Consider the following 26,599-nt stretch of genomic DNA (forward strand, 5'->3'; position numbering starts at 1 on the left):
TTCGTCGCTCTAGCTGCTTCGTACAACTGGGAATGCTTCATTAAGAAGGATTTTTTTCCTTTGCAAAAAGTGCATGCCACGATAACAGCGTGTGACGAAATAAAAAACTTTCAATAAATTTTCATCGTCAACATCTTAAGATGAATCACACCAAGTTTGAAGATGATCGGATAAACTCTGTAGGAGGAGTTTGTTAAAATATGACCCCTATGAAATGGCCAAAAAAAATGGCAACACATTCCAAAGTAAATCAAAATGGCGGACGTCCTGTTAGGTTTAGCATATGGTTCAAAAAGAGTTGTTTGTACCTCGAGGGCTGTTATATACCTCTACAAATTTTGGTAACTCTAGGTGAAACGTACAGCCGGGTATGCTTTGTTAAAGAGGAGTTTTTTTTTAGCTCAAAATGTGATGCCCGGCCCCTGGGGGACTTCCTGTTGGGTTTAGCACAGGGAACCAAGAGACTTTTTTTGTACATCTTGGGCTGTTACATATGTCTACAAATTTTCGTAGCTCTAGCTGCTTCGTACAACTGCCAATGCTTCTTTAAGGATATTTTTTTTCCTTTGCAAACAGTGCATGCCATGACAACAGCGTGCGACGAAATACAAAGCTTTCAATAACTTTTCATCTTCAACATCTTAAGATGAATCACACCAAGTTTGAAGATGATCGGATAAACACTGTAGGAGGAGTTCGTTAAAATAAGGCCCCAATGAAATGGCCAAAAAAATGGCAACACGTTCCAAAATAAATCAAAATGGTGGACTTCCTGTTAGGTTTAGCATATGGTTCAAAAAGAGTTTTTTGTAGGTCATAGTCTGTTACATATGTGTACCAATTTTCGTAGCTCTAGATTAAACGTACAACCGGCAATGCTTCGTGAAGTAAGAATTTTTAAACTCTAAATTTGATGCGCCGCCGCCGTCATATAGTATATCAAAAACTTTTCATTTTTCACAATGATGTTGTCCCAGGTGTTGAGATGGTACATCCCAAGTTTGAAGTCAATCGGGTTAACCGTGTAGGAGAAGCGGGCAAAAGTATGACCCCTGTAAATGTGCAAAAATTGGACATTTAAATACTCATACCTCACTTTCTGTCTATTTTAGGGTACACACTTCAAAGAGGTTTTTGTTCATTGGGATGTGCTACAGGTGCCACACAATTTTCATAGCCGTCGGACAATCGTAGCAGGACAGGGATCCGTTTAACCTATGTAGGGGGCGCTAAGGAGCCATTTTTCTGTTATCATGTATGGCGACTTTAAAATATCAAATTTTTCGCCAGGCCTGATGTGCGTGTAAAGTTTGGTGAGTTTTCGTTCACGTTTAGTGTCTCAAAAATGCGATTGTTTGCGGAGAAGAATAATAATAAGAATAAAGGGCCCTCGCAACCCGGGCCACGTTGGGGTACTTGCACGTCGGGGTACTGGCACGTTGGGGTACTGTAAAATAGGACAAGGACCATCTAAAATGTTTTTGACAAGCCTTGTGTGTGCAAAGTTTAATCAAAACGCAAAATATGGTGCGCAATTCCCAAAATAAATTCAAAATGGCGGACTTCCTTTTAGGTTTAGCATACGGCTACAGAATACTTTTTGTAGGTCTTAGACTAATAGGTATGCCTCCCAGTTTTCACAAATCTCGGTCAAGTCATCTTTAGTTGTGTATCGCTTGAATCATACAATTGGAAATGCTCCATAAAAATGCATAGAGGGCGCTATTGAGCACAACGTTGGGTTACTTGCACGTCAGGGTACTGGCACGTTGGGGTACTGTTACATGGAACAAGGACCATTTAAAATGTTAGTTTTTTCCATGCCTTGTCTGTGCAAAGTTTAATGAAAAAGGCCAAAAATGATGTATAGTTCCCAAAATAAAATCAAAATAGCGGACTTCCTCTTTGGTTTGGCAAATGGCTACATAATACTTTTTTGTAGGTCTAGCATAATCATACAATCGGAAATGCTTCATAAAAATGCCTAGAGGGCGCTATTTATTGCAAATTGCACAATAAATCTCTGAAAATTCATGTTCATGACAAGTCTGATGTGTTTGCAAAGTTTCATGAGTTTTCATGTGTATAAAAAAAAAAAAAAAGCAGCACTTGACAACTGTTACATGGAACAAGGACCATTTAAAATGTTAGTTTTTACCATGCCTTTTCTGTGCAAAGTTTAATGAAAAAGGCCAAAAATGATGTATATTTCCCAAAATAAAATCAAAATAGCGGACTTCCTCTTTGGTTTGGCAAATGGCTACATAATACTTTTTTGTAGGTCTAGCATAATCATACAATCGGAAATGCTTCATAAAAATGTCTAGAGGGCGCTATTTATTGCAAATTGCACAATAAATCTCTGAAAATTCATGTTCATGACAAGTCTGATGTGTTTGCAAAGTTTCATGAGTTTTCATGTGTATAAAAAAAAAAAAAGCAGAAGGATTTTTTTTCCTTTGCAAAAAGTGCATGCCACGACAACAGCGTGTGACGAAATAAAAAACTTTCAATAACTTTTCATTTTCAACATCTTAAGATGAATCACACCAAGTTTGAAGATGATCGGATAAACTCTGTAGGAGGAGTTTGTTAAAATATGACCCCTATGAAATGGCCAAAAAAAATGGCAACACATTCCAAAGTAAATCAAAATAGCGGACGTCATGTTAGGTTTAGCATATGGTTCAAAAAGAGTTTTTTGTACCTCGAGGGCTGTTATACACCTCTACAAATGTTGGTAACTCTATGTGAAACGTACAGCCGGGTATGCTTTGTTAAAGAGGAGTTTTTTAGCTCAAAATGTGATGCCCGGCCCCTGGGGGACTTCCTGTTGGGTTTAGCACAGGGCACCAAGAGACTTTTTTGTACATCTTGGGCTGTTACATATGTCTACAAATTTTCATAGCTCTAGCTGCTTCGTACAAATGGGAATGCTTCTTGAAGGATATATTTTTTTCCTTTAAAAACAGTGCATGCCATGACAACAGCGTGCGACGAAATACAAAGCTTTCAATAACTTTTCATCTTCAACATCTTAAGATGAATCACACCAAGTTTGAAGATGATCGGATAAACACTGTAGGAGGAGTTCGTTAAAATAAGACCCCAATGAAATGGCCAAAAAAATGGCAACACGTTCCAAAATAAATCAAAATGGTGGACTTCCTGTTAGGTTTAGCATATGGTTCAAAAAGAGTTTTTTGTAGGTCATAGCCTGTTACATATGTGTACCAATTTTTGTAGCTCTAGATTAAACGTACAACCGGCAATGCTTCGTGAAGTAAGAATTTTTAAACTCTAAATTTGATGCGCCGCCGCCGTCATATAGTATATCAAAAACTTTTCATTTTTCACAATGATGTTGTCCCAGGTGTTGAGATGGTACATCCCAAGTTTGAAGTCAATCGGGTTAACCGTGTAGGAGAAGCGGGCAAAAGTATGACCCCTGTAAATGTGCAAAAATTGGCAAAAATTGGACATTTAAATACTCATACCTCACTTTCTGTCTATTTTAGGGTACACACTTCAAAGAGGTTTTTGTTCATTGGGATGTGCTACAGGTGCCACACAATTTTCATAGCCGTCGGACAATCGTAGCGGGACAGGGATCCGTTTAACCTATGTAGGGGGCGCTAAGGAACCATTTTTCTGTTATCATGTATGGCGACTTTAAAATATCAAATTTTTCGCCAGGCCTGATGTGCGTGTAAAGTTTGGTGAGTTTTTGGTCACGTTTAGTGTCTCAAAAATGCGATTGTTTGCGGAGAAGAATAATAATAAGAATAATAATAAGAAGAATTCCTACAAAAACAATAGGGCCTCGCAGCGGCACCGCCGCCGCCGCTGCTCGGGCCCTAACTAGAGCTGCGAGCAGCTATAAAGGGCCCTCGCAGCCCGGGCCACGTTGGAGTCCTTGCACGTTGGGGTACTTGCACGTTGGGGTACTTGCACGTTAGGGTACTGGCACGTTGGGGTACTGGCACGTTGGGGTACTGGCATATTGGAAGCAAAATTTCTTTGAAAATGGCATAATAAACGTTTACATGTAGAATATTTTTTTTGCCAGTGTGTGTCAAGCTCAACGGGTTTTGGTGATTGTTAAGACCTGCAAAAATCAGCGTCCTTTTTTATTTTTAAGCAATGAGTTGCCCTGATTGGTATTTTTTGTAAAAGTGTATATATACATCATCGCTCGTTGTACTCATTGCACAATGTTACTTTTATTGTCCAAAGGGGCAATCAAAAATGAATAAAACAAAATGGAAACGTACATACGTTTGGATCGGTGTGAAGCCAGTGAACAATTTGAGTGGTGGAAACTAAAAGAATATTCAGAAATGACTTAGTCATCACACTTAGAATGAGTTTACATTTTTTTGTACAAAATACCGTATGTGTTTTTTTTTTTTTTTATATAAGCCTCAAGGGCTAGGTGGCGCTGTATTTATAACTGAATGTTGACATCGAGATACCTTCAGGCCTTGATTATAAGCATACATGTCAAGTGTGGGATTTTTTTTGGAGCATGTACGGTGGAGTTATTAAGCATATCCTACATTCACGATATTGCTTTTAATGTCCATAGAGGCTATCAAAAATAAATAAAAATATATATATGTTTGGATAAGTCTGATGTCAGTGAACATTTTGAGTGGTGGAAACTAAAAGAATATTCATAAATGACTTAGTTATCACACTTAGAATGAGTTTACATTTTTTGTACAAAATACCGTATGTGGGGTATTTTTTTTTATGCCTCAATGGCTAGGTGGCGCTGCATATATAACTGAATGTTGTCATAGAGATAGCTTCAGGCCTTGACGATAAACATACATGTCAAGTTTTGGATTTTTTGGAGCATGTACCGGGGAGTTATTATGCATATCCTTTTTCAGTGCGAAACACAAATTTTGATGCCCCGCCTTCATCATATAGTATTTCGAAAGGTCAAGATTTTTCCCCCTGTCGTTGGCTCAGGTCTTGACATGGTCCAGGTCAAGTCTTAACTCAGTCAGATGAAACGTGTAGGAGAAGTGGGCAAAAGTCTGCCCCCTGTGAATGTGCAAAAATCGTCAAAAATGGGACATTCAAAAATTCGTAGCTCACTTCCTGTTCATTTTAGCATATGGGTCCAAGAGACTTTTTTGTAGGTCTGGGGCTCCCTCATACACCTAAAAATATTTGTCGTTCTTGCTTAAACGTACAACCGGGGCTGCTTCGTTAAAAACTTCTAGGGGGCGCTATTGAGTCATTTTTGTAAAAATAGCACAATCAACAATAAAATATTGCTCATTTTACCAGGCCAGATGTGTGTGCCAAGTTTCATGAGTTTCTGTGCATGTTTAGACCCTCAAAACTGGCGTTGTTTTCTTGGCGAACAGCGCTTAGCCACGCCCACAGCAATTCGCGAAAACTCACAAACTTCGTGTTGTGACATCATGAAGGCCGAAACCCTCATCTGAGCAAATATGAGGTAGGTCCAGTTAACGTGTTTGGAGAAAAACGTAGAAGAAAATTCGTAAGAAAAAAAATTGCCACTAGGTGGCGCTATCAGTTAGATGAAATATAAGTCAGTAGATGTCTTTAGGGCTGGACTCTCATCAAATGTGTGAAATTTTGAGAAGATAGGATCATCTCGGTCAAGTTAATGCAGCTTTTATTTTCACGAAAAATCTTCAGACTTTGCGTCACCGTAGCGGCTACGCCCTTTGGCGAAAAGTTACAATATTCGGTGTGGGGCATGATCAACATCTTAAGGCTTTTCTGACCAATTTTCAAATGGATCCCTTCAACAAGCTCAGCACAGTAGCTAAAAACGTAAAGTATGACATTTATTGTAACCACTAGGTGGCGCTATATGTATAACTGAATTTTATCATATAGATGTTTTCAGGCCGTGACTATTACGTTGCCTGAGAAGTTTGAGATTTTTTGGAGCTTGAACATGGGAGTTATTAAGCATTTGCTCTTTCTGGACAAATTAAATTTTAAAGGCAATATTTGATGCCCCGCCCCCGTCATATAGTATTTCAAAAAGGCAAGATGTTTTGCCCAGTTGTTCTCTCAGGTCTTGAGATGATAAATGCCAAGTTTGAAGTCAATTGGATGAAAAATGTTTGCAAAGGGGGAAAAAGCATGACCACAGTGAATGTGCCAAAATAGGCCAAAATTGGACATTAAAAAATTCATAGCTCACTTCCTGTACATTTTAGCTACATGGTCCCAATAGACTTTTTTGTGCGTCTCGGGGTGCTACACGTGCCTGCCGATTTTTGTTGCACTAGCTCAAACGTGCCGGGCTTGGTTTTTATTTTTCTACGCTAGGGGGCGCTATCGAGTCGCATTGTTATGACGACTTAATAATATCAAATTTTTCGCCGGGCCTGAGGAGTGTGCAAAGTTCGGTGAGTTTTCGTGAATGTTTAGGTACCCAAAATCGCGATCGTTTGCGGAGAATAAAGAAGAAGAAGAAGAACTAGAGCTGCGAGCAGCTATAAAGGGCCCTCGCAGCCCGGGCCACGTTGGGGTCCTTGCACGTTGGGGTACTTGCACGTTGGGGTACTGGCACATTGGGGTACTGGCATATTGGAAGCAAAATTTCTTTGAAAATGGCATAATAAACGTTTATATGTAGAATATTTTTTTGCCAGTGTGTGTATCAAGCTCAACGGGTTTTGGTGATTGTTAAGACCTGCAAAAATCAGCGTCCTTTTTTATTTTTAGGCAATGAGTTGCCCTGATTGGTATTTTTTTGTAAAAGTGTATATACACATCATCGCTCGTTGTACTCATTGCACAATGTTACTTTTATTGTCCAAAGGGGCAATCAAAAATGAATAAAACAAAATGGAAACGTACATACGTTTGGATCGGTGTGAAGCCAGTGAACAATTTGAGTGGTGGAAACTAAAAGAATATTCATAAATTACTTAGTTATCACACTTAGAATGAGTGTACATTTTTTGTACAAAATACCGTATGTGGGGTATTTTATTTTATTTTTTATATAAGCCTCAAGGGCTAGGTGGCGCTGTATTTATAACTGAATGTTGTCATAGAGATACCTTCAGGCCTTGATTATAAGCATACATGTCAAGTGTGGGATTTTTTTTGGAGCATGTACCGTGGAGTTATTAAGCATATCCTTCATTCACGATATTGCTTTTAATGTCCATAGAGGCTATCAAAAATAAATAAATATAGATATATGTTTGGATAAGTCTGATGCCAGTGAACATTTTGAGTGGTGGAAACTAAAAGAATATTCATAAATGACTTAGTTATCACACTTAGAATGAGTTTACATTTTTTGTACAAAATACCGTATGTGGGGTATTTTTTTTTTATGCCTCAATGGCTAGGTGGCGCTGCATATATAACTGAATGTTGTCATAGAGATAGCTTCAGGCCTTGACGATAAACATACATGTCAAGTTTTGGATTTTTTGGAGCACGTACCGGGGAGTTATTATGCATATCCTTTTTCAGTGCGAAACACAAATTTTGATGCCCCGCCTTCATCATATAGTATTTCGAAAGGTCAAGATTTTTCCCCCTGTCGTTGGCTCAGGTCTTGACATGGTCCAGGTCAAGTCTTAACTCAGTCAGATGAAACGTGTAGGAGAAGTGGGCAAAAGTCTGCCCCCTGTGAATGTGCAAAAATCGTCAAAAATGGGACATTCAAAAATTCGTAGCTCACTTCCTGTTCATTTTAGCATATGGGTCCAAGAGACTTTTTTGTAGGTCTTGGGCTCCCTCATACACCTAAAAATATTTGTCGTTCTTGCTTAAACGTACAACCGGGGCTGCTTCGTTAAAAACTTCTAGGGGGCGCTATTGAGTCATTTTTGTAAAAATAGCACAATCAACAATAAAATATTGCTCATTTTACCAGGCCAGATGTGTGTGCCAAGTTTCATGAGTTTCTGTGCATGTTTAGACCCTCAAAACTGGCGTTGTTTTCTTGGCGAACAGCGCTTAGCCACACCCACAGCAATTCGCGAAAACTCACAAACTTCGTGTTGTGACATCATGAAGGCCGAAACCCTCATCTGAGCAAATATGAGGTAGGTCCAGTTAACGTGTTTGGAGAAAAACGTAGAAGAAAATTCGTAAGAAAAAAAATTGCCACTAGGTGGCGCTATCAGTTAGATGAAATATAAGTCAGTAGATGTCTTTAGGGCTGGACTCTCATCAAATGTGTGAAATTTTGAGAAGATAGGATCATCTCGGTCAAGTTAATGCAGCTTTTATTTTCACGAAAAATCTTCAGACTTTGCGTCACCGTAGCGGCCACGCCCTTTGGCGAAAAGTTACAATATTCGGTGTGGGGCATGATCAACATCTTAAGGCTTTTCTGACCAATTTTCAAATGGATCCCTTCAACAAGCTCAGCACAGTAGCTAAAAACGTAAAGTATGACATTTATTGTAACCACTAGGTGGCGCTATATGTATAACTGAATTTTATCATATAGATGTTTTCAGGCCGTGACTATTACGTTGCCTGAGAAGTTTGAGATTTTTTGGAGCTTGAACATGGGAGTTATTAAGCATTTGCTCTTTCTGGACAAATGAAATTTTAAAGGCAATATTTGATGCCCCGCCCCCGTCATATAGTATTTCAAAAAGGCAAGATGTTTTGCCCAGTTGTTCTCTCAGGTCTTGAGATGATAAATGCCAAGTTTGAAGTCAATTGGATGAAAAATGTTTGCAAAGGGGGAAAAAGCATGACCACAGTGAATGTGCCAAAATAGGCCAAAATTGGACATAAAAAAATTCATAGCTCACTTCCTGTACATTTTAGCTACATGGTCCCAATAGACTTTTTTGTGCGTCTCGGGGTGCTACACGTGCCTGCCAATTTTTGTTGCTCTAGCTCAAACGTGCCGGGCTTGGTTTTTATTTTTCTACGCTAGGGGGCGCTATCGAGTCGCATTGTTATGACGACTTCATAATATCAAATTTTTCGCCGGGCCTGAGGAGTGTGCAAAGTTCGGTGAGTTTTCGTGAATGTTTAGGTGCCCAAAATCGCGATTGTTTGCGGAGAATAAAGAAGAAGAAGAAGAATAATAATAATAATAATAATAATAATAATAATAATAATAATAATAATTTTTACAAAAACAATAGGGACCTCGCAGCGGTCGCTGCTCGGGCCCTAATAATAACTAGAGCTGCGAGCAGCTATAAAGGGCCCTCGCAGCCCGGGCCACGTTGGGGTACTTGCACGTTGGGGAACTTGCACATTGGGGTACTGGCACATTGGAAGCAGAATTTCTTTGAAAATGGCATGATAAACGTGGATTTTTTTTTTTTTTTTTTGCCAGGTGTGATGAGTGTGTCAAGCTCAATGGGTTTTGGTGATTGTTAAGATCTGCAAAAATCAGCGTCTTATTTTTTATTTTTAGGCAATGAGTTGCCCTGATTGGTATTTTTTGTAAAAGTGTATATACACATCATCGCTCGTTGTGCTCATTGCACAATGTTACTTTTATTGTCCAAAGGGGCAATCAAAAATGAATAAAACAAAATGGAAATGTACATACGTTTGGATCGGTGTGAAGCCAGTGAACAATTTGAGTGGTGGAAACTAAAAGAATATTCATAAATGACTGAGTTATCACACTTAGAATGAGTGTACATTTTTTGTACAAAATACCGTATGTGGGGTATTTTTTTAATTTTTTTTATATAAGCCTCAACGGCTAGGTGGCGCTGTATTTATAACTGAATGTTGTCATAGAGATACCTTCAGGCCTTGATTATAAGCATACATGTCAAGTGTGGGATTTTTTGGAGCATGTATCGGGGAGTTATTAAGCATATCCTTTTTCAGTGCGAAACACAAATTTTGATGCCCCGCCCTCATCATATAGTATTTCCAAAAGTCAAGATTTTTCCGTCTGTTGTTGGCTCAGGTCTTGGCATGGTCCAGGTCAAGTCATAAGTCAGTCGGATAAAACGTGTAGGAGAAGTGGGCAAAAGTATGCCCTCTGAAAATGTGCAAAAATCGTAAAAAATGGGACATTCAAAAATTCGTAGCTCACTTCCTGTTCATTTTAGCATATGGGTCCAAGAGACTTTTTTGTAGGTCTTTGGCTCCCTCATACACGTAAAAATTTTCGTAGATCTTGCTTAAACGTACAATCGGGGCTGCTTCGTTAAAATTTTCTAGGGGGCGCTATTGAGTCATTTTTGTAAAAATAGCACAATCAACAATAAAATATTGTTCATTTTACCAGGCCAGATGTGTGTGCCAAGTTTCATGAGTTTCTGCGCATGTTTAGACCCTCAAAACTGGCGTTGTTTTCTTGGCGAACAGTGCTTAGCCACGCCCACAACTCACAAACTTCGTGTTGTGACATCATGAAGGCCGAAACCCTCATCTGAGCAAATATGAGGTTGGTCCAGTTAACGTGTTTGGAGAAAAAATGTACAAGAAAATTCGTAAGAAAAAAAATTGCCACTAGGTGGCGCTATCAGTAAGATGAAATATAAGTTCGTAGATGTCTTTAGGGCAGGACTCTCATCAAATGTGTGAAATTTTGAGAAGATAGGATCATCTCGGTCAAGTTCATGCAGCTTTTATTGTCACGAAAAATCTTCAGACTTTGCGGCACCGTAGCGGCCACGCCCTTTGGCGAAAAGTTACAATATTCGGTGTTGGGCATGATCAACATCTTAAGGCTTTTCTGACCAACTTTCAACTGGATCCCTTCAACGAGCTCAGCGCAGTAGCTAAAAACGTAAAGTATGACATTTATTGTCACCACTAGGTGGCGCTATATGTATAACTGAATTTTATCATATAGATGTTTTCAGGCCGTGACTATTACGTTGCCTGAGAAGTTTGAGATTTTTTGGAGCTTGAACATGGGAGTTATTAAGCATTTGCTCTTTCTGGACAAATGAAATTTTAAAGACAATATTTGATGCCCCGCCCCCATCATATAGTATTTCGAAAAGGCAAGACTTTTTGCCCAGTTGTTCTCTCATGTCTTGAGATGATAAATGCCAAGTTTGATGTGAATTGGATGAAAAATGTTTGCAGAGGGGGAAAAAGCATGACCACAGTGAATGTGCCAAAATAGGCCAAAATTGGACATAAAAAAATTCATAGCTCATTTCCTGTACATTTTAGCTACATGGTCCCAATAGACTTTTTTGTGCGTCTCGGGGTGCTACACGTGCCTGCCAATTTTCGTTGCTCTAGCTCAAACGTGCCAGGCTTGGTTTTTATTTTTCTACGCTAGGGGGCGCTATAGAGTCGCGTTGTTATGACGACTTCATAATATCAAATTTTTCGCCGGGCCTGAGGAGTGTGCAAGGTTTGGTGAGTTTTCGTGAATGTTTAGGTACTCAAAAATGCGATCGTTTACGGAGAAGAAGAAGAAGAAGAAGAAGAATAATAACTAGAGCTGCGAGCAGCTATAAAGGGCCCTCGCAGCCCGGGCCACGTTGGGGTCCTTGCACGTTGGGGTACTTGCACGTTAGGGTACTGGCACGTTGGGGTACTGGCATATTGGAAGCAAAATTCCTTTGAAAATGGCATAATAAACGTTTACATGTAGAATATTTTTTTTTCCAGTGTGTGTCAAGCTCAACGGGTTTTGGTGATTGTTAAGACCTGCAAAAATCAGCGTCCTTATTTATTTTTAGGCAACAAGTTGCCCTGATTGATATTTTTTGTAAAAGTGTATATATACATCATCGCTCGTTGTACTCATTGCACAATGTTACTTTTATTGTCCAAAGGGGCAATCAAAAATGAATAAAACAAAATGGAAACGTACATACGTTTGGATCGGTGTGAAGCCAGTTAACAATTTGAGTGGTGGAAACTAAAAGAATATTCATAAATGACTTAGTTATCACACTTAGAATGAGTTTACATTTTTTGTACAAAATACCGTATGTGTTTTTTTTTTTTTATATATTATGCCTCAAGGGCTAGGTGGCGCTGTATTTATAACTGAATGTTGTCATCGAGATACCTTCAGGCCTTGATTATAAGCATACATGTCAAGTGTGGGATTTTTTTTGGAGCATGTACCGTGGAGTTATTAAGCATATCCTTCATTCACGATATTGCTTTTAATGTCCACAGAGGCTATCAAAAATAAATAAAAATATATATATGTTTGGATAAGTCTGATGCCAGTGAACATTTTGAGTGGTGGAAACTAAAAGGATATTAATAAATGACTTAGTTATCACACTTAGAATGAGTTTACATTTTTTGTACAAAATACCGTATGTGGGGTATTTTTTTTTTATGCCTCAAGGGCTAGGTGACGCTGCATATATAACTGAATGTTGTCATAGAGATAGCTTCAGGCCTTGACGATAAACATACATGTCAAGTTTGGGATTTTTTGGAGCATGTACCGGGGAGTTATTAAGCATATCCTTTTTCAGTGCGAAACACAAAATTTGATGCCCCGCCTTCATCATATAGTATTTCGAAAAGTCAAGATTTTTCCCCCTGTCGTTGGCTCAGGTCTTGACATGGTCCAGGTCAAGTCTTAACTCAGTCAGATGAAACGTGGGGGAGAAGTGGGCAAAAGTCTGCCCCCTGTGAATGTGCAAAAATCGTCAAAAATTGGACATTCAAAAATTCGTAGCTCACTTCCTGTTCATTTTAGCATATGGGTCCAATAGACTTTTTTGTAGGTCTTGGGCTCCCTCATACACCTAAAAATTTTCGTAGATCTTGCTTAAACGTACAACCGGGGCTGCTTCATTAAAAATTCCTAGGGGGCGCTATTGAGTCATTTTTGTAAAAATAGCACAATCAACAATAAAATATTGTTCATTTTACCAGGCCAGATGTGTGTGCCAAGTTTCATGAGTTTCTGTGCATGTTTAGACCCTCAAAACTGGCGTTGTTTTCTTGGCGAACAGTGCTTAGCCACGCCCACAGCAATTCGCGAAAACTCACAAACTTCGTGTTGTGACATCATGAAGGCCGAAACCCTCATCTGAGCAAATATGAGGTAGGTCCAGTTGACGTGTTTGGAGAAAAACGTAGAAGAAAATTCGTAAGAAAAAAAATTGCCACTAGGTGGCGCTATCAGTTATATGAAATATAAGTCAGTAGATGTCTTTAGGGCTGGACTCTCATCAAATGTGTGAAATTTTGAGAAGATAGGATCATCTCGGTCAAGTTAATGCAGCTTTTATTTTCACGAAAAATCTTCAGACTTTGCGTCACCGTAGCGGCCACGCCCTTTGGCGAAAAGTTACAATATTCGTTGTGGGGCATGATCAACATCTTAAGGCTTTTCTGACCAATTTTCAAATGGATCCCTTCAACAAGCTCAGCACAGTAGCTAAAAACGTAAAGTATGACATTTATTGTAACCACTAGGTGGCGCTATATGTATAACTGAATTTTATCATATAGATGTTTTCAGGCCGTGACTATTACGTTGCCTGAGAAGTTTGAGATTTTTTGGAGCTTGAACATGGGAGTTATTAAGCATTTGCTCTTTCTGGACAAATGAAATTTTAAAGGCAATATTTGATGCCCCGCCCTCGTCATATAGTATTTCAAAAAGGCAAGATGTTTTGCCCAGTTGTTCTCTCAGGTCTTGAGATGATAAATGCCAAGTTTGAAGTCAATTGGATGAAAAATGTTTGCAAAGGGGGAAAAAGCATGACCACAGTGAATGTGCCAAAATAGGCCAAAATTGGACATTAAAAAATTCATAGCTCACTTCCTGTACATTTTAGCTACATGGTCCCAATAGACTTTTTTGTGCGTCTCGGGGTGCTACACGTGCCTGCCAATTTTCGTTGCTCTAGCTCAAACGTGCCGGGCTTGGTTTTTATTTTTCTACGCTAGGGGGCGCTATCGAGTCTCATTGTTATGACGACTTAATAATATCAAATTTTTCGCCGGGCCTGAGGAGTGTGCAAAGTTCGGTGAGTTTTCGTGAATGTTTAGGTACCCAAAATCGCGATCGTTTGCGGAGAATAAAGAAGAAGAAGAAGAAGAAGAATAATAACTAGAGCTGCGAGCAGCTATAAAGGGCCCTCGCAGCCCGGGCCACGTTGGGGTCCTTGCACGTTGTGGTACTTGCATGTTGGGGTACTGGCACATTGGGGTACTGGCATATTGGAAGCAAAATTTCTTTGAAAATGGCATAATAAACGTTTACATGTAGAATATTTTTTTGCCAGTGTGTGTGTCAAGCTCAACGGGTTTTGGTGATTGTTAAGACCTGCAAAAATCAGCGTCCTTTTTTATTTTTAGGCAATGAGTTGCCCTGATTGGTATTTTTTTGTAAAAGTGTATATACACATCATCGCTCGTTGTACTCATTGCACAATGTTACTTTTATTGTCCAAAGGGGCAATCAAAAATGAATAAAACAAAATGGAAACGTACATACGTTTGGATCGGTGTCAAGCCAGTGAACAATTTGAGTGGTGGAAACTAAAAGAATATTCATAAATGACTTAGTTATCACACTTAGAATGAGTGTACATTTTTTGTACAAAATACCGTATGTGGGGTATTTTTATTTTTTTTTATATAAGCCTCAAGGGCTAGGTGGCGCTGTATTTATAACTGAATGTTGTCATAGAGATACCTTCAGGCCTTGATTATAAGCATACATGTCAAGTGTGGGATTTTTTTTGGAGCATGTACCGTGGAGTTATTAAGCATATCCTTCATTCACGATATTGCTTTTAATGTCCATAGAGGCTATCAAAAATAAATAAAAATATATATATGTTTGGATAAGTCTGATGCCAGTGAACATTTTGAGTGGTGGAAACTAAAAGAATATTCAGAAATGACTTCGTTATCACACTTAGAATGAGTGTACATTTTTTGTACAAAATACCGTATGTGGGGTATTTTTTTTTTATTCCTCAAGGGCTAGGTGGCGCTGCATATATAACTGAATGTTGTCACAGAGATAACTTCAGGCCTTGACGATAAACATACATGTCAAGTTTGGGATTTTTTGGAGCATGTACCGGGGAGTTATCAAGCATATCCTTTTTCATTGCGAAACACAAAATTTGATGCCCCGCACTCATCATATAGTATTTCGAAAAGTCAAAATTTTCCCCCCTGTCGTTGGCTCAGGTCTTGACATGGTCCAGGCCAAGTCTTAACTCAGTCGGATGAAACGTGTAGGAGAAGTGGGCAAAAGTCTGCCCCCTGTGAATGTGCAAAAATCGTAAAAAATGGGACATTCAAAAATTCATAGCTCACTTCCTGTTCATTTTAGCATATGGGTCCAAGAGACTTTTTTGTAGGACTTGGGCTCCCTCATACACCTAAAAATATTCGTCATTCTTGCTTAAACGTACAACCGGGGCTGCTTTGTTAAAAACTTCTAGGGGGCGCTATTGAGTCATTTTTGTAAAAAATAGCACAATCAACAATAAAATATGGCTCATTTTACCAGGCCAGATGTGTGTGCCAAGTTTCATGAGTTTCTGTGCATGTTTAGACCCTCAAAACTGGCGTTGTTTTCTTGGAGAACAGCGCTTAGCCACACCCACAGCAATTCGCGAAAACTCACAAACTTCGTGTTGTGACATCATGAAGGCCGAAACCCTCATCTGAGCAAATATGAGGTAGGTCCAGTTAACGTGTTTGGAGAAAAACGTAGAAGAAAATTCGTAAGAAAAAAAATTGCCACTAGGTGGCGCTATCAGTTAGATGAAATATAAGTCAGTAGATGTCTTTAGGGCTGGACTCTCATCAAATGTGTGAAATTTTGAGAAGATAGGATCATCTCGGTCAAGTTAATGCAGCTTTTATTTTCACGAAAAATCTTCAGACTTTGCGTCACCGTAGAGGCCACGCCCTTTGGCGAAAAGTTACAATATTCGGTGTGGGGCATGATCAACATCTTAAGGCTTTTCTGACCAATTTTCAAATGGATCCCTTCAACAAGCTCAGCACAGTAGCTAAAAACGTAAAGTATGACATTTATTGTAACCACTAGGTGGCGCTATATGTATAACTGAATTTTATCATATAGATGTTTTCAGGCCGTGACTATTACGTTGCCTGAGAAGTTTGAGATTTTTTGGAGCTTGAACATGGGAGTTATTAAGCATTTGCTCTTTCTCGACAAATGAAATTTTAAAGGCAATATTTGATGCCCCGCCCCCGTCATATAGTATTTCAAAAAGGCAAGATGTTTTGCCCAGTTGTTCTCTCAGGTCTTGAGATGATAAATGCCAAGTTTGAAGTCAATTGGATGAAAAATGTTTGCAAAGGGGGAAAAAGCATGACCACAGGGAATGTGCCAAAATAGGCCAAAATTGGACATAAAAAAATTCATAGCTCACTTCCTGTACATTTTAGCTACATGGTCCCAAGAGACTTTTTTTGTGCGTCTTGGGGTACTACACGTGCCTGCCAATTTTTGTTGCTCTAGCTCAAACGTGCCGGGCTTGGTTTTTATTTTTCTACGCTAGGGGGCGCTATCGAGTCGCATTGTTATAACGACTTCATAATATCAAATTTTTCGCCGGACCTGAGGAGTGTGCAAAGTTCGGTGAGTTTTCGTGAATATTTAGGTACCCAAAATCGCGATTGTTTGCGGAGAATAAAGAAGAAGAATAATAACTAGAGCTGCGAGCAGCTATAAAGGGCCCTCGCAGCCCGGGCCACGTTGGGGTCCTTGCACGTTGGGGTACTGGCACGTTAGGGTACTGGCACGTTGGGGTACTGGCACGTTGGGGTACTGGCATATTGGAAGCAAAATTTCTTTGAAAATGGCATAATAAACGTTTACATGTAGAATATTTTTTTTGCCAGTGTGTGTCAAGCTCAACGGGTTTTGGTGATTGTTAAGACCTGCAAAAATCAGCGTCCTTTTTCATTTTTAGGCAATGAGTTGCCCTGATTGGTATTTTTTTGTAAAAGTGTATATACACATCATCGCTCGTTGTACTCATTGCACAATGTTACTTTTATTGTCCAAAGGGGCAATCAAAAATGAATAAAACAAAATGGAAACGTACATACGTTTGGATCGGTGTGAAGCCAGTGAACAATTTGAGTGGTGGAAACTAAAAGAATATTCAGAAATGACTTAGTCATCACACTTAGAATGAGTTTAAATTTTTTTTGTACAAAATACCGTATGTGGTTTTTTTTTTTATATAAGCCTCAAGGGCTAGGTGGCGCTGTATTTATAACTGAATGTTGTCATCGAGATACCTTCAGGCCTTGATTATAAGCATACATGTCAAGTGTGGGATTTTTTTTGGAGCATGTACCGTGGAGTTATTAAGCATATCCTTCATTCACGATATTGCTTTTAATGTCCATAGAGGCTATCAAAAATAAATAAAAATATATATATGTTTGGATAAGTCTGATGCCAGTGAACATTTTGAGTGGTGGAAACTAAAAGAATATTCAGAAATGACTTCGTTATCACACTTAGAATGAGTGTACATTTTTTGTACAAAATACCGTATGTGGGGTATTTTTTTTTTATTCCTCAAGGGCTAGGTGGCGCTGCATATATAACTGAATGTTGTCACAGAGATAACTTCAGGCCTTGACGATAAACATACATGTCAAGTTTGGGATTTTTTGGAGCATGTACCGGGGAGTTATCAAGCATATCCTTTTTCATTGCGAAACACAAAATTTGATGCCCCGCACTCATCATATAGTATTTCGAAAAGTCAAAATTTTCCCCCCTGTCGTTGGCTCAGGTCTTGACATGGTCCAGGCCAAGTCTTAACTCAGTCGGATGAAACGTGTAGGAGAAGTGGGCAAAAGTCTGCCCCCTGTGAATGTGCAAAAATCGTAAAAAATGGGACATTCAAAAATTCATAGCTCACTTCCTGTTCATTTTAGCATATGGGTCCAAGAGACTTTTTTGTAGGACTTGGGCTCCCTCATACACCTAAAAATATTCGTCATTCTTGCTTAAACGTACAACCGGGGCTGCTTTGTTAAAAACTTCTAGGGGGCGCTATTGAGTCATTTTTGTAAAAAATAGCACAATCAACAATAAAATATGGCTCATTTTACCAGGCCAGATGTGTGTGCCAAGTTTCATGAGTTTCTGTGCATGTTTAGACCCTCAAAACTGGCGTTGTTTTCTTGGAGAACAGCGCTTAGCCACACCCACAGCAATTCGCGAAAACTCACAAACTTCGTGTTGTGACATCATGAAGGCCGAAACCCTCATCTGAGCAAATATGAGGTAGGTCCAGTTAACGTGTTTGGAGAAAAACGTAGAAGAAAATTCGTAAGAAAAAAAATTGCCACTAGGTGGCGCTATCAGTTAGATGAAATATAAGTCAGTAGATGTCTTTAGGGCTGGACTCTCATCAAATGTGTGAAATTTTGAGAAGATAGGATCATCTCGGTCAAGTTAATGCAGCTTTTATTTTCACGAAAAATCTTCAGACTTTGCGTCACCGTAGAGGCCACGCCCTTTGGCGAAAAGTTACAATATTCGGTGTGGGGCATGATCAACATCTTAAGGCTTTTCTGACCAATTTTCAAATGGATCCCTTCAACAAGCTCAGCACAGTAGCTAAAAACGTAAAGTATGACATTTATTGTAACCACTAGGTGGCGCTATATGTATAACTGAATTTTATCATATAGATGTTTTCAGGCCGTGACTATTACGTTGCCTGAGAAGTTTGAGATTTTTTGGAGCTTGAACATGGGAGTTATTAAGCATTTGCTCTTTCTCGACAAATGAAATTTTAAAGGCAATATTTGATGCCCCGCCCCCGTCATATAGTATTTCAAAAAGGCAAGATGTTTTGCCCAGTTGTTCTCTCAGGTCTTGAGATGATAAATGCCAAGTTTGAAGTCAATTGGATGAAAAATGTTTGCAAAGGGGGAAAAAGCATGACCACAGGGAATGTGCCAAAATAGGCCAAAATTGGACATAAAAAAATTCATAGCTCACTTCCTGTACATTTTAGCTACATGGTCCCAAGAGACTTTTTTTGTGCGTCTTGGGGTACTACACGTGCCTGCCAATTTTTGTTGCTCTAGCTCAAACGTGCCGGGCTTGGTTTTTATTTTTCTACGCTAGGGGGCGCTATCGAGTCGCATTGTTATAACGACTTCATAATATCAAATTTTTCGCCGGACCTGAGGAGTGTGCAAAGTTCGGTGAGTTTTCGTGAATATTTAGGTACCCAAAATCGCGATTGTTTGCGGAGAATAAAGAAGAAGAATAATAACTAGAGCTGCGAGCAGCTATAAAGGGCCCTCGCAGCCCGGGCCACGTTGGGGTCCTTGCACGTTGGGGTACTGGCACGTTAGGGTACTGGCACGTTGGGGTACTGGCACGTTGGGGTACTGGCATATTGGAAGCAAAATTTCTTTGAAAATGGCATAATAAACGTTTACATGTAGAATATTTTTTTTGCCAGTGTGTGTCAAGCTCAACGGGTTTTGGTGATTGTTAAGACCTGCAAAAATCAGCGTCCTTTTTCATTTTTAGGCAATGAGTTGCCCTGATTGGTATTTTTTTGTAAAAGTGTATATACACATCATCGCTCGTTGTACTCATTGCACAATGTTACTTTTATTGTCCAAAGGGGCAATCAAAAATGAATAAAACAAAATGGAAACGTACATACGTTTGGATCGGTGTGAAGCCAGTGAACAATTTGAGTGGTGGAAACTAAAAGAATATTCAGAAATGACTTAGTCATCACACTTAGAATGAGTTTAAATTTTTTTTGTACAAAATACCGTATGTGGTTTTTTTTTTTATATAAGCCTCAAGGGCTAGGTGGCGCTGTATTTAGAACTGAATGTTGTCATCGAGATACCTTCAGGCCTTGATTATAAGCATACATGTCAAGTGTGGGATTTTTTTTGGAGCATGTACCGTGGAGTTATTAAGCATATCCTACATTCACGATATTGCTTTTAATGTCCACAGAGGCTATCAAAAATAAATAAAAATATATATATGTTTGGATAAGTCTGATGCCAGTGAACATTTTGAGTGGTGGAAACTAAAAGAATATTCATAAATGACTTAGTTATCACACTTAGAATGAGTTTACATTTTTTGTACAAAATACCGTATGTGGGGTATTTTTTTTTTATGCCTCAAAGGCTAGGTGGCGCTGCATATATAACTGAATGTTGTCATAGAGATAGCTTCAGGCCTTGACGATAAACATACATGTCAAGTTTGGGATTTTTTGGAGCATGTACCGGGGAGTTATTAAGCATATCCTTTTTCAGTGCTAAACACAAATTTTGATGCCCCGCCTTCATCATATAGTATTTCGAAAGGTCAAGATGTTTCCCCCTGTCGTTGGCTCAGGTCTTGACATGGTCCAGGTCAAGTCTTAACTCAGTCAGATGAAACGTGTAGGAGAAGTGGGCAAAAGTCTGCGCCCTGTGAATGTGCAAAAATTGTCAAAAATGGGACATTCAAAAATTCGTAGCTCACTTCCTGTTCATTTTAGCATATGGGTCCAAGAGACTTTTTTGTAGGTCTTGGGCTCCCTCATACACCTAAAAATATTCGTCGTTCTTGCTTAAACGTACAACCGGGGCTGCTTCGTTAAAAACTTCTAGGGGGCGCTATTGAGTCATTTTTGTAAAAATAGCACAATCAACAATAAAATATTGCTCATTTTACCAGGCCAGATGTGTGTGCCAAGTTTCATGAGTTTCTGTGCATGTTTAGACCCTCAAAACTGGCGTTGTTTTCTTGGCGAACAGCTCTTAGCCACGCCCACAGCAATTCGCGAAAACTCACAAACTTCGTGTTGTGACATCATGAAGGCCGAAACCCTCATCTGAGCAAATATGAGGTAGGTCCAGTTAACGTGTTTGGAGAAAAACGTAGAAGAAAATTCGTAATAAAAAAAATTGCCACTAGGTGGCGCTATCAGTTAGATGAAATATAAGTCAGTAGATGTCTTTAGGGCTGGACTCTCATCAAATGTGTGAAATTTTGAGAAGATAGGATCATCTCGGTCAAGTTAATGCAGCTTTTATTTTCACGAAAAATCTTCAGACTTTGCGTCACCGTAGCGGCCACGCCCTTTGGCGAAAAGTTACAATATTCGGTGTGGGGCATGATCAACATCTTAAGCCTTTTCTGACCAATTTTCAAATGGATCCCTTCAACAAGCTCAGCACAGTAGCTAAAAACGTAAAGTATGACATTTATTGTAACCACTAGGTGGCGCTATATGTATAACTGAATTTTATCATATAGATGTTTTCAGGCCGTGACTATTACGTTGCCTGAGAAGTTTGAGATTTTTTGGAGCTTGAACATGGGAGTTATTAAGCATTTGCTCTTTCTGGACAAATGAAATTTTAAAGGCAATATTTGATGCCCCGCCCCCGTCATATAGTATTTCAAAAAGGCAAGATGTTTTGCCCAGTTGTTCTCTCAGGTCTTGAGATGATAAATGCCAAGTTTGAAGTCAATTGGATGAAAAATGTTTGCAAAGGGGGAAAAAGCATGACCACAGTGAATGTGCCAAAATAGGCCAAAATTGGACATTAAAAAATTCATAGCTCACTTCCTGTACATTTTAGCTACATGGTCCCAATAGACTTTTTTGTGCGTCTCGGGGTGCTACACGTGCCTGCCAATTTTTGTTGCTCTAGCTCAAACGTGCCGGGCTTGGTTTTTATTTTTCTACGCTAGGGGGCGCTATCGAGTCGCATTGTTATGACGCCTTAATAATATCAAATTTTTCGCCGGGCCTGAGGAGTGTGCAAAGTTCGGTGAGTTTTCGTGAATGTTTAGGTACCCAAAATCGCGATCGTTTGCGGAGAATAAAGAATAATAATAATAATAATAATAATAATAATAATAATAATAATAATAATAATAATAATAATAATAATAATTTTTACAAAAACAATAGGGACCTCGCAGCGGTCGCTGCTCGGGCCCTAATAACTAGAGCTGCGAGCAGCTATAAAGGGCCCTCGCAGCCCGGGCCCCGTTGGGGTACTTGCACGTTGGGGAACTTGCACATTGGGGTACTGGCACATTGGAAGCAGAATTTCTTTGAAAATGGCATGATAAACGTGGATTTTTTTATTTATTTTTTTGCCAGGTGTGATGAGTGTGTCAAGCTCAATGGGTTTTGGTGATTGTTAAGATCTGCAAAAATCAGCGTCTTATTTTTTATTTTTAGGCAATGAGTTGCCCTGATTGGTATTTTTTGTAAAAGTGTATATACACATCATCGCTCGTTGTACTCATTGCACAATGTTACTTTTATTGTCCAAAGGGGCAATCAAAAATGAATAAAACAAAATGGAAATGTACATACGTTTGGATCGGTGTGAAGCCAGTGAACAATTTGAGTGGTGGAAACTAAAAGAATATTCATAAATGACTGAGTTATCACACTTAGAATGAGTGTACATTTTTTGTACAAAATACCGTATGTGGGGTATTTTTTTTTTATTCCTCAAGGGCTAGGTGGCGCTGCATATATAACTGAATGTTGTCACAGAGATAACTTCAGGCCTTGACGATAAACATACATGTCAAGTTTGGAATTTTTTGGAGCATGTACCGGGGAGTTATCAAGCATATCCTTTTTCATTGCGAAACACAAAATTTGATGCCCCGCCCTCATCATATAGTATTTCGAAAAGACAAAATTTTTCCCCCTGTCGTTGGCTCAGGTCTTGACATGGTCCAGGCCAAGTCTTAACTCAGTCGGATGAAACGTGTAGGAGAAGTGGGCAAAAGTCTGCCCCCTGTGAATGTGCAAAAATCGTCAAAAATGGGACATTCAAAAATTCGTAGCTCACTTCCTGTTCATTTTAGCATATGGGTCCAAGAGACTTTTTTGTAGGTCTTGGGCTCCCTCATACACCTAAAAATATTCGTCGTTCTTGCTTAAACGTACAACCGGGGCTGCTTCGTTAAAAACTTCTAGAGGGCGCTATTGAGTAATTTTTGTAAAAATAGCACAATCAACAATAAAATATTGCTCATTTTACCAGGCCAGATGTGTGTGCCAAGTTTCATGAGTTTCTGTGCATGTTTAGACCCTCAAAACTGGCGTTGTTTTCTTGGCGAACAGCGCTTAGCCACGCCCACAGCAATTCGCGAAAACTCACAAACTTCGTGTTGTGACATCATGAAGGCCGAAACCCTCATCTGAGCAAATATGAGGTAGGTCCAGTTGTGTTTGGAGAAAAACGTAGAAGAAAATTCGTAAGAAAAAAAATTGCCACTAGGTGGCGCTATCAGTTAGATGAAATATAAGTCAGTAGATGTCTTTAGGGCTGGACTCTCATCAAATGTGTGAAATTTTGAGAAAATAGGATCATCTCGGTCAAGTTAATGCAGCTTTTATTTTCACGAAAAATCTTCAGACTTAGCGTCACCGTAGCGGCAACGCCCTTTGGCGAAAAGTTACAATATTCGGTGTGGGGCATGATCAACATCTTAAGGCTTTTCTGACCAATTTTCAAATGGATCCCTTCAACGAGCTCAGCACTTTTTTTTTTTTTTTGCCAGGTGTGATGAGTGTGTCAAGCTCAATGGGTTTTGGTGATTGTTAAGATCTGCAAAAATCAGCGTCTTTTTTTTATTTTTAGGCAATGAGTTGCTCTGATTGGTATTTTTCGTAAAAGTATATATACACACATCATCGCTCGTACTCATTGCACAATGTTGCTTTTATTGTCCATAGAGGCGATAAAAAAAATAAATAAAACTAAATAAAAAATACGTATGTTTGGATCGGTCTGATACCAGTGAACATATTGAGTGGTGGAAAGTAAAAGAATATTCATAAATGACTTAGTTATCACACTTACAATGAGTTTACAATTTTTGCAAAAATACCGTAAGTGAGGCATTTTTTTTATGCCTCAAGGACTAGGTGGCGCTGTATTTATAACTGAATTTTGTCATAGAGATACCTTCAGGCCTTGACTCTAAATATACATTTCAAATATGGGATTTTTTGGAGCATGTACCTGGGAGTTATTAAGCATAGCCTTCATTCACGATATTGCTTTTAATGTCCATAGAGGCTATCAAAAATACATAAAACTAAATAACAAAAATATGTATGTTTGGTTAGGTCTGATGCCAGTGAATATTTTGAGTGGTGGAAGGTAAAAGAATATTCCTAAATGACTTAGTTATCACACTTAGAATGAGTTTACATTTTTTGTACAAAATACCGTAAGTGGGGTATTTTTTTTTCATGCCTCAAGGGCTAGGTGGCGCTGCATATATAACTGCATGTTGTCATAGAGATACCTTCAGGCCTTGACGATAAACATACATGTCAAGTTTGGGATTTTTTGGAGCATGTATCGGGGAGTTATTAAGCATATCCTTTTTCAGTGCGAAACACAAATTTTGATGCCCCGCCCTCATCATATAGTATTTCCAAAAGTAAAGATTTTTCCGTCTGTTGTTGGCTCAGGTCTTGGCATCGTCCAGGTCAAGTCATAAGTCAGTCGGATAAAACGTGTAGGAGAAGTGGGCAAAAGTATGCCCTCTGAAAATGTGCAAAAATCGTAAAAAATGGGACATTCAAAAATTCGTAGCTCACTTCCTGTTCATTTTAGCATATGGGTCCAAGAGACTTTTTTGTAGGTCTTTGGCTCCCTCATACACGTAAAAATTTTCGTAGATCTTGCTTAAACGTACAATCGGGGCTGCTTCGTTAAAAAATTCTAGGGGGCGCTATTGAGTCATTTTTGTAAAAATAGCACAATCAACAATAAAATATTGTTCATTTTACCAGGCCAGATGTGTGTGCCAAGTTTCATGAGTTTCTGCGCATGTTTAGACCCTCAAAACTGGCGTTGTTTTCTTGGCGAACAGTGCTTAGCCACGCCCACAGCGATTCGCGAAAACTCACAAACTTCGTGTTGTGACATCATGAAGGCCGAAACCCTCATCTGAGCAAATATGAGGTTGGTCCAGTTAACGTGTTTGGAGAAAAAATTTACAAGAAAATTCGTAAGAAAAAAAATTGCCACTAGGTGGCGCTATCAGTTAGATGAAATATAAGTCAGTAGATGTCTTTAGGGCTGGACTCTCATCAAATGTGTGAAATTTTGAGAAGATAGGATCATCTCGGTCAAGTTAATGCAGCTTTTATTTTCACGAAAAATCTTCAGACTTTGCGTCACCGTAGCGGCCACGCCCTTTGGCGAAAAGTTACAATATTCGGTGTGGGGCATGATCAACATCTTAAGCCTTTTCTGACCAATTTTCAAATGGATCCCTTCAACAAGCTCAGCACAGTAGCTAAAAACGTAAAGTATGACATTTATTGTAACCACTAGGTGGCGCTATATGTATAACTGAATTTTATCATATAGATGTTTTCAGGCCGTGACTATTACGTTGCCTGAGAAGTTTGAGATTTTTTGGAGCTTGAACATGGGAGTTATTAAGCATTTGCTCTTTCTGGACAAATGAAATTTTAAAGGCAATATTTGATGCCCCGCCCCCGTCATATAGTATTTCAAAAAGGCAAGATGTTTTGCCCAGTTGTTCTCTCAGGTCTTGAGATGATAAATGCCAAGTTTGAAGTCAATTGGATGAAAAATGTTTGCAAAGGGGGAAAAAGCATGACCACAGTGAATGTGCCAAAATAGGCCAAAATTGGACATTAAAAAATTCATAGCTCACTTCCTGTACATTTTAGCTACATGGTCCCAATAGACTTTTTTGTGCGTCTCGGGGTGCTACACGTGCCTGCCAATTTTTGTTGCTCTAGCTCAAACGTGCCGGGCTTGGTTTTTATTTTTCTACGCTAGGGGGCGCTATCGAGTCGCATTGTTATGACGCCTTAATAATATCAAATTTTTCGCCGGGCCTGAGGAGTGTGCAAAGTTCGGTGAGTTTTCGTGAATGTTTAGGTACCCAAAATCGCGATCGTTTGCGGAGAATAAAGAATAATAATAACTAGAGCTGCGAGCAGCTATAAAGGGCCCTCGCAACCCGGGCCACGTTGGGGTATATGCAAGTCGGGGGACTTGCACGTTGGGGTACTGTTAAATAGACAAGGACCATGGAAAATAGAAATGCATTTGCCGTGCCTTGTGTGTAAAAAGGTGCAGTAAAAGGCCAAAAATGATGCACAATTCCCAAAATAAATTCAAAAGTGTGGACTTTCTGATGTGTGTGCAAAGTTTCATGAAAAGTCGCTCGTTTGATATTCAAAACCAGCATCTGTTTATTTGAAAACATTGCATGGCACAGAGATGGTGTGTGATCAAATAAAAAGCTTTTTGATGACTCTTAATGTGGTGTCGCTGTGCAACACATACGTATTCATGACATAGTGAAGTATTGTGACAGTTTTGTAGGGTCCAGCAAACAGTAAATGTGTGACAGTTATTCAAGAAAAAATGTAGCTTTGAAGCAGGCTAACCAATGACATCATCTAAAGGGGAAAAAAGCACATGAGCAAGCATAGGTATAAGTAGAGGAGAAAAAGAGATGAAAGAAGTGCGAGAGATGGAACAGGAGAGGAATGCAGCTGTTTATGTATAGCTGTTGTAACAGGACAGATTAAATAACACTTTAACCTGGGGTTAACAGCGCCCTAGGACAGATAAACTCTTTAGTGTAAAAGTTTTC

At 39.2% G+C, this 26,599-nt stretch overlaps 1 protein-coding gene across 8 annotated transcripts in view; it reads left to right on the top strand.

Annotated features, from left to right (window-relative positions):
• The window catches only part of rab3gap1 (RAB3 GTPase activating protein subunit 1), a 506,336-nt gene that overhangs the window by 68,492 nt on the left and 411,245 nt on the right, over window positions 1–26,599 (top strand). The window lies entirely within an intron of this gene.

The sequence above is a fragment of the Festucalex cinctus genome, chromosome 11, assembly GCF_051991245.1.
Source record: "Festucalex cinctus isolate MCC-2025b chromosome 11, RoL_Fcin_1.0, whole genome shotgun sequence".
NCBI classification, from domain to species: domain Eukaryota; kingdom Metazoa; phylum Chordata; class Actinopteri; order Syngnathiformes; family Syngnathidae; genus Festucalex; species Festucalex cinctus.